Source organism: Aulostomus chinensis, chromosome 5, assembly GCF_037954235.1.
Source record: "Aulostomus chinensis isolate RoL2024-O1b breed Wild chromosome 5, RoL_Achi_v1.0, whole genome shotgun sequence".
Classification (NCBI taxonomy): Eukaryota; Metazoa; Chordata; class Actinopteri; order Syngnathiformes; family Aulostomidae; genus Aulostomus; species Aulostomus chinensis.
In genome coordinates, this window is record NC_141324.1 from 9,585,967 (window position 1) to 9,596,045 (window position 10,079).

General features: G+C 46.3%; 1 long non-coding RNA gene across 1 annotated transcript; it reads left to right on the plus strand.

The window, feature by feature from the left end:
• Window positions 1-7,732: 7,732 nt before the first annotated feature.
• LOC147261128 (uncharacterized) lies at window positions 7,733-9,763 on the plus strand. Its single transcript, XR_015116070.1, has 3 exons — window positions 7,733-7,861; window positions 9,336-9,470; window positions 9,539-9,763. It is a non-coding gene; the product is annotated as an uncharacterized LOC147261128 (long non-coding RNA).
• Window positions 9,764-10,079: the final 316 nt, after the last annotated feature.

Here is a 10,079-nt window from a genome sequence, read left to right on the forward strand (position 1 = left end):
CAGACCCCACAAGTACAGAAGATGGATCTTGAGAACTCTGTCCAGGAGGCTGAGTGGCTTGGAGAAGAGGAGGAGCAGTATGATCCAGGACTGAACCTGTACACGGAGGTCCTGCAGTACGCGTGGAGCGCCAGGAATGCTGAGTGCTATGCAGAGGAGTGGAAGGCAGCCAGGGCCCTGGAGGCCTACGAGCGGGCAAAAGAGGAGGACCAGGATGAGGAGGAGGTGGTCCTGGAGGCCTACGAGCAGGCCACAGAGGAGGACCAGGATGAGGAGGAGGTGGACCTGGAGGCCTACGAGCAGGCCACAGAGGAGGACCAGGATGAGGAGGAGGTGGTCCTGGAGGCCTACGAGCAGGCCACAGAGGATGAGCAAAAGGAGGAGGTGGTCCAGGGGACCTGCGAGCAGGCCACAGAGGAGGAGCAAGAGGAGGAGGCGGTCCAGGAGGCCTACGAGCAGGCCACAGAGGATGAGCAAGAGGAGGAGGTGGTCCAGGGGACCTGCGAGCAGGCCACAGAGGAGGAGCAAGAGGAGGAGGCGGTCCAGGAGGCCTACGAGCAGGCCACAGAGGAGGACCAGGATGAGGAGGAGGTGGTCCAGGAGGCCCAGGTACAGATTCAGGAAGACCACAATGATGAAGCCCTGGCCCTGGAGGATGAGCTGCCTCAAGGGGTCGTACAGCAGCCTGGGGTGATGGACGCAGCCCAGGTGCTGAGGGAGGAGCTGCAGGAGGAAGCGAGTCCCTGGGACTGTCACAGAGCGCCGAGCCGCTTCTGGTCGTCCGCTCTGGAGTACATGAATTCTTTTTCCTTTCTCCTATGCGTCTGTACTCGAGGACAGGATGTTGACTAAATGTGACATGAATAAAGTCTGATTGACTGATGAAAATAATAGTGACAATGTCTGGCTTTTCTAAGGAACCCACAGCAGCAGTGACATCACTTCAGTTTGGTCAAGTCCCATAATGAGTTATTTTTGGGGTTAAATCTGTCTCACAACTCTTAAACGTCCACAGGAGGATTCACAAATGTCATTGTGGGGTTTGTATGGATACACACTGAATAAAGTGAAACGCCGCTGTCATCTATCAACAGGACATTTTTATCTTGGTCTGGTTTAAATGACAGTTTCTAGTTGAAACCTTTTTTCATTGGAGCCTAGAAGCAATAACACCTGCCCTTAGACAAAGAATAAAAGCAGCACTTCTACTCAAATCCTATTTTCACTTCAGAGGATTTTCATTTCACGTGACCACCTGACGCCATGTCAGGTCGCTTGTTGAGGAGCTTTGTTTTCTGTTGCTGGTTCCCCTGGTTTGAACGGTGGAGAACGTCTGTTGTAGAGGAAAACCCCTCAAACAAGGTAGGAATTCAAACGCGTGCTTCTTTACGGCCAGTGTGGTGTTTCCATGCATGGCTATTAGGGGTGTTACAAAATTTTGCATCATGAAATTTCGCGAAATAAAAAAAATGACAAAATTCAAAGGTGCACGAAGTAAAAATCACTGTAAAAAAACACAACAAAGCGAAGCGGCGCCATGCACCATTGACACTGATGATTTTTGACCCTCTTGCCTACTTTAGACACATGTTACAAGAAGAAGAAGACTGTAGCAACTCCATGGAAGAAGAAGAAGCAGCAAAACAATTATTTCAAAATGGAGGAAGACGAGGGTGAACAAGTAGCTGACGCTCCTTTATCAAACAAATCGTTCATGTGGACTTAATTTGGCTTCCCATGTAAAAGACAAGGCAACGGTGAGACGATTGTGGATAAAACAAAAACCGTGTTTCGGTACACAACACCGTACACTGTGGCGAGCACTATGAGCATGATGTATCATTTGCAACACCATCACAAAGAGAAGCTACTTCCACTGCCTAAAAAACTGCTCCCTAAAGACCAAACAACTCTGCAGAAGGCATTCGCTGCACCACTTCTTGCTGCAAGCTGACGAGCAGGGTTAGCACACGTTTGGAGTCAGATTCTTCAGTGAATTTAAATCTGGGCTCATCATATTGAGGCAAGAGGTGAATTCATTCAGCTCAACTTGAGACCCTTTAAAAACACACAAGACATCATCTAAATATCTACATTACCGTAGAAAGGATTTCTGTCCTCTTTAAAAATAAACTGCTGTTCAAAGAATCCAACATACAAGTTAGCATAACTAGGAGCATAATTACCCCCCCCATACTTGTGGCTTTAACTTGGAGGTAATACTCTCCCCTGTGGAGGGCAAAGACACGTGGTGAGGATTGATGATGCCAGATGACAGGTAAAAGTATTGGGCGGTTTTATCCTCAGGGCGATTCTGCACATAGTATTCAAGTGCTGTTGTACCTCGCTCATGGGAAATGTTGGTGTCAAGACTTTCTACATCAAAAGTAGCTAAAATGCTGTCAGGAGGAAGATCTTGAAGTTTAGAGATTTTATTTATTACATCAGTAGAAACTTCTACATAAGCAGGCGGATTTTGCACAAAAGTTTTGATAAAATAATCCACAAAGTTTGACAATGACTCTTGGAGTGACTCATCACCAGCAACTATGGGTCTGGTAAGGCTTTTGTGTATTTTCGGAAGCATATTAAATGCTGGGGTGACAGGGTATTGTTTACTGAGGTAACAGAATTCTTCTTTGGGTTTCCAATTTTGCTCCAGGGCTCCAGTAGTCAGGTCAGCAATTACTTTGAAGATCAGCAGTGGGGTCACTCCTAAGTTTCCTGTCTAACGGTTCATTGTTCAGCTAACCTGGCAGTTACATCATCAGTGGTGTTAAGGATGAATGTAGCGCCTCCCTTATCTGCTGGTTTTATTATAATTTCCGTATCATTAGCAAGTTCTTCAGTGGCATTTCTTTCATCCTGATGTAGGCTTGGCTGGCGGGAGTAAGGCAGAGTCTGTAGTAGTCAAGAATCTCCTGCTCCACAACCCTCCAGAATGTGTCAATACAAGGATGGTTTACATGCAGTACCAAAGTACTTTGAGGCTTAAACAGAGGTTCAGTTGAACTCTGATTTTCATTCACAGTCCTAAAATAACCTGCCTCAATTTCATCCTTCTGAAAAAGAGAAAGAGGTCAGTCTGAATTTCAAAAGAACGTGTATGGCCAGTGGGGACAAACCTCAGTCCCTTACTCAGGGCCGAGAGGGGTTGTGGAGTAAGTACTTGATCATACAGGTTCTTGACTGGACTCTGGCCTGTTGGCGTGTCACTGGCCCCATATCAAGTCTGTTTCTTCTGTCCCCTCCTCATCATCTTTAGTTTCCCAGCTTGATTTTTGTTGCTTCTTTCACTTGTTTTTTGGGTGTTTTTTTTGGAAACTGCCGTGCTTGGGGGTGATGGGGAGGAGTCACTGGGAAAGTCTCTTGTCAGCACATGTGAAGCCAGATTGTTGTGTGTGATGCTTTTGTGGTGGGGCTCCTTGATCTGCTCTCAGTGCATCTAACGTGCATCCTCACCCTAACTCACGCATCTAACGTGCATCCTCACCCTAACTCACGCATCTAACGTGCATCCTCACCCTAACCCTCGCATCTAACGTGCATCCTCACCCTAACTCACGCATCTAACGTGCATCCTCACCCTAACCCTCGCATCTAACGTGCATCCTCACCCTAACCCACGCATCTAACGTGCATCCTCACCCTAACCCTCGCATCTAACGTGCATCCTCACCCTAACCCTCGCATCTAACGTGCATCCTCACCCTAACCCTCGCATCTAACGTGCATCCTCACCCTAACCCTCGCATCTAACGTGCATCCTCACCCTAACCCTCGCATCTAACGTGCATCCTCACCCTAACCCTCGCATCTAACGTGCATCCTCACCCTAACCCTCGCATCTAACGTGCATCCTCACCCTAACCCTCGCATCTAACGTGCATCCTCACCCTAACCCTCGCATCTAACGTGCATCCTCACCCTAACCCTCGCATCTAACGTGCATCCTCACCCTAACCCACGCATCTAACGTGCATCCTCACCCTAACCCTCGCATCTAACGTGCATCCTCACCCTAACCCTCGCATCTAACGTGCATCCTCACCCTAACCCACGCATCTAACGTGCATCCTCACCCTAACCCTCGCATCTAACGTGCATCCTCACCCTAACCTTCGCATCTAACGTGCATCCTCACCCTAACCCTCGCATCTAACATGCATCCTCACCCTCGCATCTAACGTGCATCCTCACCCTAACCCTCGCATCTAACGTGCATCCTCACCCTAACCCTCGCATCTAACGTGCATCCTCACCCTAACCCTCGCATCTAACGTGCATCCTCACCCTAACCCTCGCATCTAACGTGCATCCTCACCCTAACCCTCGCATCTAACGTGCATCCTCACCCTAACCCTCGCATCTAACGTGCATCCTCACCCTAACCCATGCATCCTTTGGAGACTTTTTCAAGCTGGTAATCGTTGGCATCTCTCCTGCATGTCCTCAGTTTGGTGGTCATCAGGTTGTCCTCAAATTCTTTCAGCGTCTGTTTGATGGAATCACAGGCAAAATTATCACCCAACTTTTCTTTCATGAATGCTTCTTCCTTTTCAGTGTCCTCTTTTTGTCTTGTGACCTCTTCAATTCTTAAAATCATTAAGTCCATGCAGCTTTTGTCAAGAATCTCACACCATTTCTTATTAAAATCTTCATTTTCTTTGCCAGTGGTAGCTGGTTTTTGGATACGTAGACCTTGTGGAATTCACTTGCTTCTCCCATGATTGCTTTCTTCTTTAAGTGTGTCATTTCATTTTCATTTCTTCTGCTGAGAGAGGATGGATGCCGGTAAGGCTGGTGGCAGGAAGCAGGATTCTCTCTGCCCCTGGCGTGGAGAAGGCAAAGGTGGGTTCATTGATCTCTTGGGACGCAAACTGATGAAACTGTTATCATATATTCAGCTAGTTGAAAAAACTTGTTTTAATATACACTTATATAAAGATATATACCTCACACCTGAAATATAAATATCTCTGAGTGTAATAACCCTTTGTGTTAACTGTTGAAGGAAAATTAGTATTCCTATTTAGGCTACATACACAGTTACAGACTTAATTATCACTTAATTATATGATTAATCAAGTGACTTCATTAACTTAATCATTTTGTTATTTCACCTTGATAACTCCCAAAGAGCCATGAATATAATGGCTTTTTCTTAAACAATCGTGTGTAGTAAGAGAGGGAAATTATTCTATTACTTTTATACAGTTGAATTGTTTTATATTGTAGTTAGTTAATAAAAAAAACATGTTTATTTGCCTAAAATATTTGTCCTGAGTTTTATCATAATCATCATCAACTAACAAAAATTACTCAACGAGTATGACATGTCACGTAGGAAGTATCGGTATCAGCGTTACCAGCCCTGTATTTACTTGGTATCAAAACCAAAATCCCAGAACCCCACCCTTACTGCCAAAAAACTGATACTGAAGATGTTTCCTGTTAAATACCAGGAAACCACACACACATTACATGGTACAATCAAACATTGTCAGTAAAACTCAGAGTTTCTGGGAAAACCGTCGTCTCTGTCAAGCGGCACTGAACAAGTGATCAGAAGATGAAATGATGGAGAGCAGGACTCTCAAATAATCTGCTGAATGACTCCCGTTTAGTTATTACTCACTTCTGTTCGATTTCATTCCCTTCCTGAGCTAATCTGCCTGTCAGTCGAAACAATGATGGCTCATTTTTAAATTCATCAAACATCCTGTGGTTCTCTTTGCTTTGACTGAAATGTGAAGGTGAAGATCCTGGCCAGCAGTGAAGAAGCACAGAGGGACGGCGTTTGCTAAGAGCTTGCATCCTGAAGCCAACCTGCTTCTGTACGTTACACACACACGGCACATATAAACACAAATCCACTGGTGAGAAGTTTCGCTGAAGCACGAGATGAGTTTGACCAGGACTGCAAGAAAGTGTAATAATACACGCTCTCCACAGGGGGGTGCTCTTGTTCAGTGTGAGTCTTAGCACACTTCCACCAAAAACCGCTCAGGATCAAACGATAATGATCATCCAACTATTTAAATCTTGTTCTCAGCTGCTTATGTAGCATTTGGGGGTTAAATGTAGAATTTCAATTGTATCTAAGTAGGAGGTAAATACATATTGAGCAGAGGTTAACAACCAAAACCACCTCCCTCAGCCTACGTGCCACATTTTCAAACCACCAATAATCCAACATCAATTAAATGAAAGCAGTTAAACCAAGGATTTGTTAGGGAAAACTCAAAGGAGAACTACTCAGATGGGTGGAGGCCAGTACTGTGAAAATGTACAACAATGATTCAGTTCTGAACACACACACACACACACACACACAGTTTGCAGGTGTGATGAAATGTGGGTGAGCCATGTGACAGTTTTCGAACCCTTCAGCAGGATATCAAAGCAGTACCGCACGTGTTCCCTGCTTTAACCTCCCCCACGCTCCCCCACTGGCGCCTGGCCCACCCATGACAGCATGTTGGAGCTACCTTACATTTACTACGTTGAATATCAACTGTAATCCCAGTACCTTGAGGATTGAATACTGGATTATAGCGAGATGAAGACCTGTTTTCAGGACCCACTGACCCACCCAGCCCTCACGCACAAGGAGTGACCTCATCCCACCCCCAGCTGCGTGAGTGTGCTGAGGTCGGAGCTGACAGTATTCAGTGGGGTGCTCTGATGGAAGTGAAAATGCCACAATATTGTGCCTCAAAGCAGGACTGTAAATGTTAATGATTAGTGAGAATACACAGCAGAGAAATCCTCAGGACAGCTTGAAGCGCCATCGGACCGGATCAATTAGCGTGTGAGAACAATAGCCAATCAGCGGGGAATAATTACGGCGTAAAGCTGTTATTGTTTCACGTTCCAGCACAGCTCAGGGGCTCCGAGGTGCTTAGTGTGTGTTCTGGGACAAAAAATATGCTTCAACAGCAGCAGAAGATGCAGCATCACCAGTGGAACAAGACTGGTGCAGGACAGCGGCGGATGCTTCAGTGGCGTCATGAAGGTCACCAACACTTTCGGTTTCACAGTCGCTCAAAAACGTCCCGTGAACGAGTGTTGTTACAGGATCGGCGTTTAAGCTCCATCTAGCATCGGAGCAGCTGAGCGAAGAAAACCAGCTCAGAAATACAGCTCAGCTACAGTGCGTTTGTTTGGTCTTACACACACACAGACACACACACACACACACACACACACACACACACACACACACATCAGGAGTAGTAGAATAATGCTAAATGCGCAGCACACCAAGTTAGAACCCATTAATTAACAGCAATCAGAACACAGGGACTTTATAAATGGACTCCAACTACAGAGGAGAAACACGCCGAAAACAAAACTCTGCTTCAGGTCAGTCAGTTACCAGAGCCTGCAGCTGTGTGGAGGACGTGACCAGCCTGGGGACCGGTCTGGGGACAGCCCCCCCCCCATTAAGACTGAGGTCCCACCTGATCCTGTAATGACATATTACAACATCCAAGAAAAATCTTCAATCCAGTGATCAACAAACACGAGCAGCTCAGGATGTACCACTGGTGTGGCCGAGGCAGGCAGGGGGCGCTGTGCTTTTCCACTACATAGTTATGGTGCCATAGTTTGTTTTACCACTTCAAACTGGTTCCTGTCTGCATGTTTGTGAATGATCCTGATCTTCATCAAGCACACACTGAAATGAACGAGAGTGTGTTCACCTGAGTCGCAGGTCTTTTCATAGGTTCCCAACCTCCCTGCTAATTGTTACCGTGAACATTTACGGTTGCTGCTGCACCTCTAAGCTCCCGGAGGGTTTTTGGAACTTGAATCAGGACCCAGTGTGAAGGAGCTGAAGTTCCTCCTGGCTGAGGTTTGTGCTCCCTCATGCTTTCTGGTTGCCCAGGGATTCAACTTCTCATTCCTTGCAGCAATTTTGTTCGATTTTTATCTCAGAAGTAAAAGACCATCGATTTAAAAGCAAAACATTTTACAAGTCTGGTGAGATGGAAGAGAAAAATATATGTAACATGACATCAGTGAGTAGCAGACAGACAGACAGAGGGACAGAGAGAGACACACAGGTCAGAGTCTAAACTATTGGTAGATGTCTTGCATTGTTAGACTGTTTGAAGTTCAGTCCGTCCGTGTCACGGTCTCATTTGGGCGGCGTGGGGTTACGGTTGTGGACATGATGCTACTCTTACGTTGTGTTTTTGCTTCTGTTTCTTGTTGGTTCCTGTTTTATTTTGAAATCACTTCCTTCCTGTGTCTTGGTCTGCTAGTTACTTCCTGTCTTTGCCTGTGTCCCACCTTTCCTGAGCCTTTCACCGGTCTCAGTCAGGAGTCCCCGTCAGTCACAGCCCCGTGCGTCGCGTCCTCGTGCTGTGCGATCGGAGGAGTGTGTATTTCCTAGTTTAGGTCTTGTCATGGTGGGATCGTCTGCTCGCTTTGTTCTCCTGTCACTTGTCACCTTAGTTGTGTTCGACTGTCTTATTAAGTTGTTCATTAGTTAATAAACGACCCAGGTCTTCAGTTCCTGCCTCAGGTTTCTAGGTGTGGTTCCACCTACGCCCTCATCCACGTTGAAGTGGGCCCTTCCGTCCTCTCTCTCTCTTTATGTGTGTTTCTGTATGTTTCTAGGAGAACTGGAAGAGTTGGGAGGGAGAATGTGTCTTGATGATGGCTTGTTCAGCAGAGAGCTGCGAGCCGGGACACTGCGCTGAGGATCCTTGTCTATAAAAACTTGCTGTGCTGCAAACACGTCCCATTAGATTTGAATGAGATTGTGATTTGTACTCTGACAAGCCTGAACCACGGCGCTGGGAAGAGAAAGAAAAGGCAAAATGATTAACTTGCAGCTTTCTGTGTGTGTGTCTTATTCAGAGTGAAATGGATTAGCATCTAGTCCTGGTTGCAAATGATAGGCCTGCATGACAGTAGTCTGATGAAACCAGTTTGATTGCGAGCTACACTCCAGAACAACAGAACACTTATCACAGTCAGCAGCTACTTCTGAATCACTCCCTGATGTTTGACCCACCAACATCAGCTTGACTGGATAAATGAAGCGTCGGGACTCAGTGAGCGGGAGGGAACGCTGCGGGGTCTATTGTCAGAGTGACCGATAGGTGAGATTACCCTTCTTCACCTGCCACTCGTGTCTCTGTGTGGCTTATCTCTAAACTGTGGTCTCCTGGTTTAATAGCCTGCACAGGAAACGTCTTCCTGAATATCTGACATGACAGCGTTACACAATGAGCAGAAGTGTTGGAATGAGATCCCATAGCTCTCAGATCTGAAGACACTTGATACACCAGCCTCTTCTTGTGCTGCTTCTATAAAAGATGCTGCAGCCAGAAAGACTGACCAGCCCTGGGACCCCTGCTGGCGTCTTGCATCGCGTCCCTCCACTGAGACGTCGAGGCAGGACTCCGCGACCTACATGGGATCCAGAGATGAAGCTAGCAAAGACACAGAGGGTGAGAGACGTTTCCACTACGCTGATATTCAAATTTTGTTCAACTAAATGATGCGCCAATCTGCTCAGGGGCAGGAGGAACAATTCCACACGAGAGGAGGTGAAGAGGACGGCGGCGTGTTGTGATGGGACGCCACTTTAACATTTCATAGCTAAAAAGGTCAAACTTGAGCAACAGTTGCACCAAAGAACAACTTTATCGTCACTGTTGACGCAGTAGAAAGCCTGACTAGATGTTTACTAGCTGGGTTTACAGGAACCTTTGTATTCTCATAAGAGACTGAAAACCCCTGACTGGGTAAAATCCTCCATATGCAAAATGAATGTGGAATTAAAACACTCAGACACACTGAAAATGCCTTTTGTTGCAGTCATTTAGTTTGGTCAGATTACCGGCTGCGTTCGTTCCTCGGTCTCACGAGGTGACATCAAAAATATTTGTCAAATGGTGCCCAACTGAAATACTATTGAGAGCTTGTTTTTTAATTTAAACTCGTGGCCAACGGGAAGGACGCCCCGCAGAAACTTTTCTAACAAGTCCAGAGAAGACTGAGAGAAGCCGGAACAGAAACCAGCTGACTGCCTTTTTATGTTTCACAATTTCTTGGTC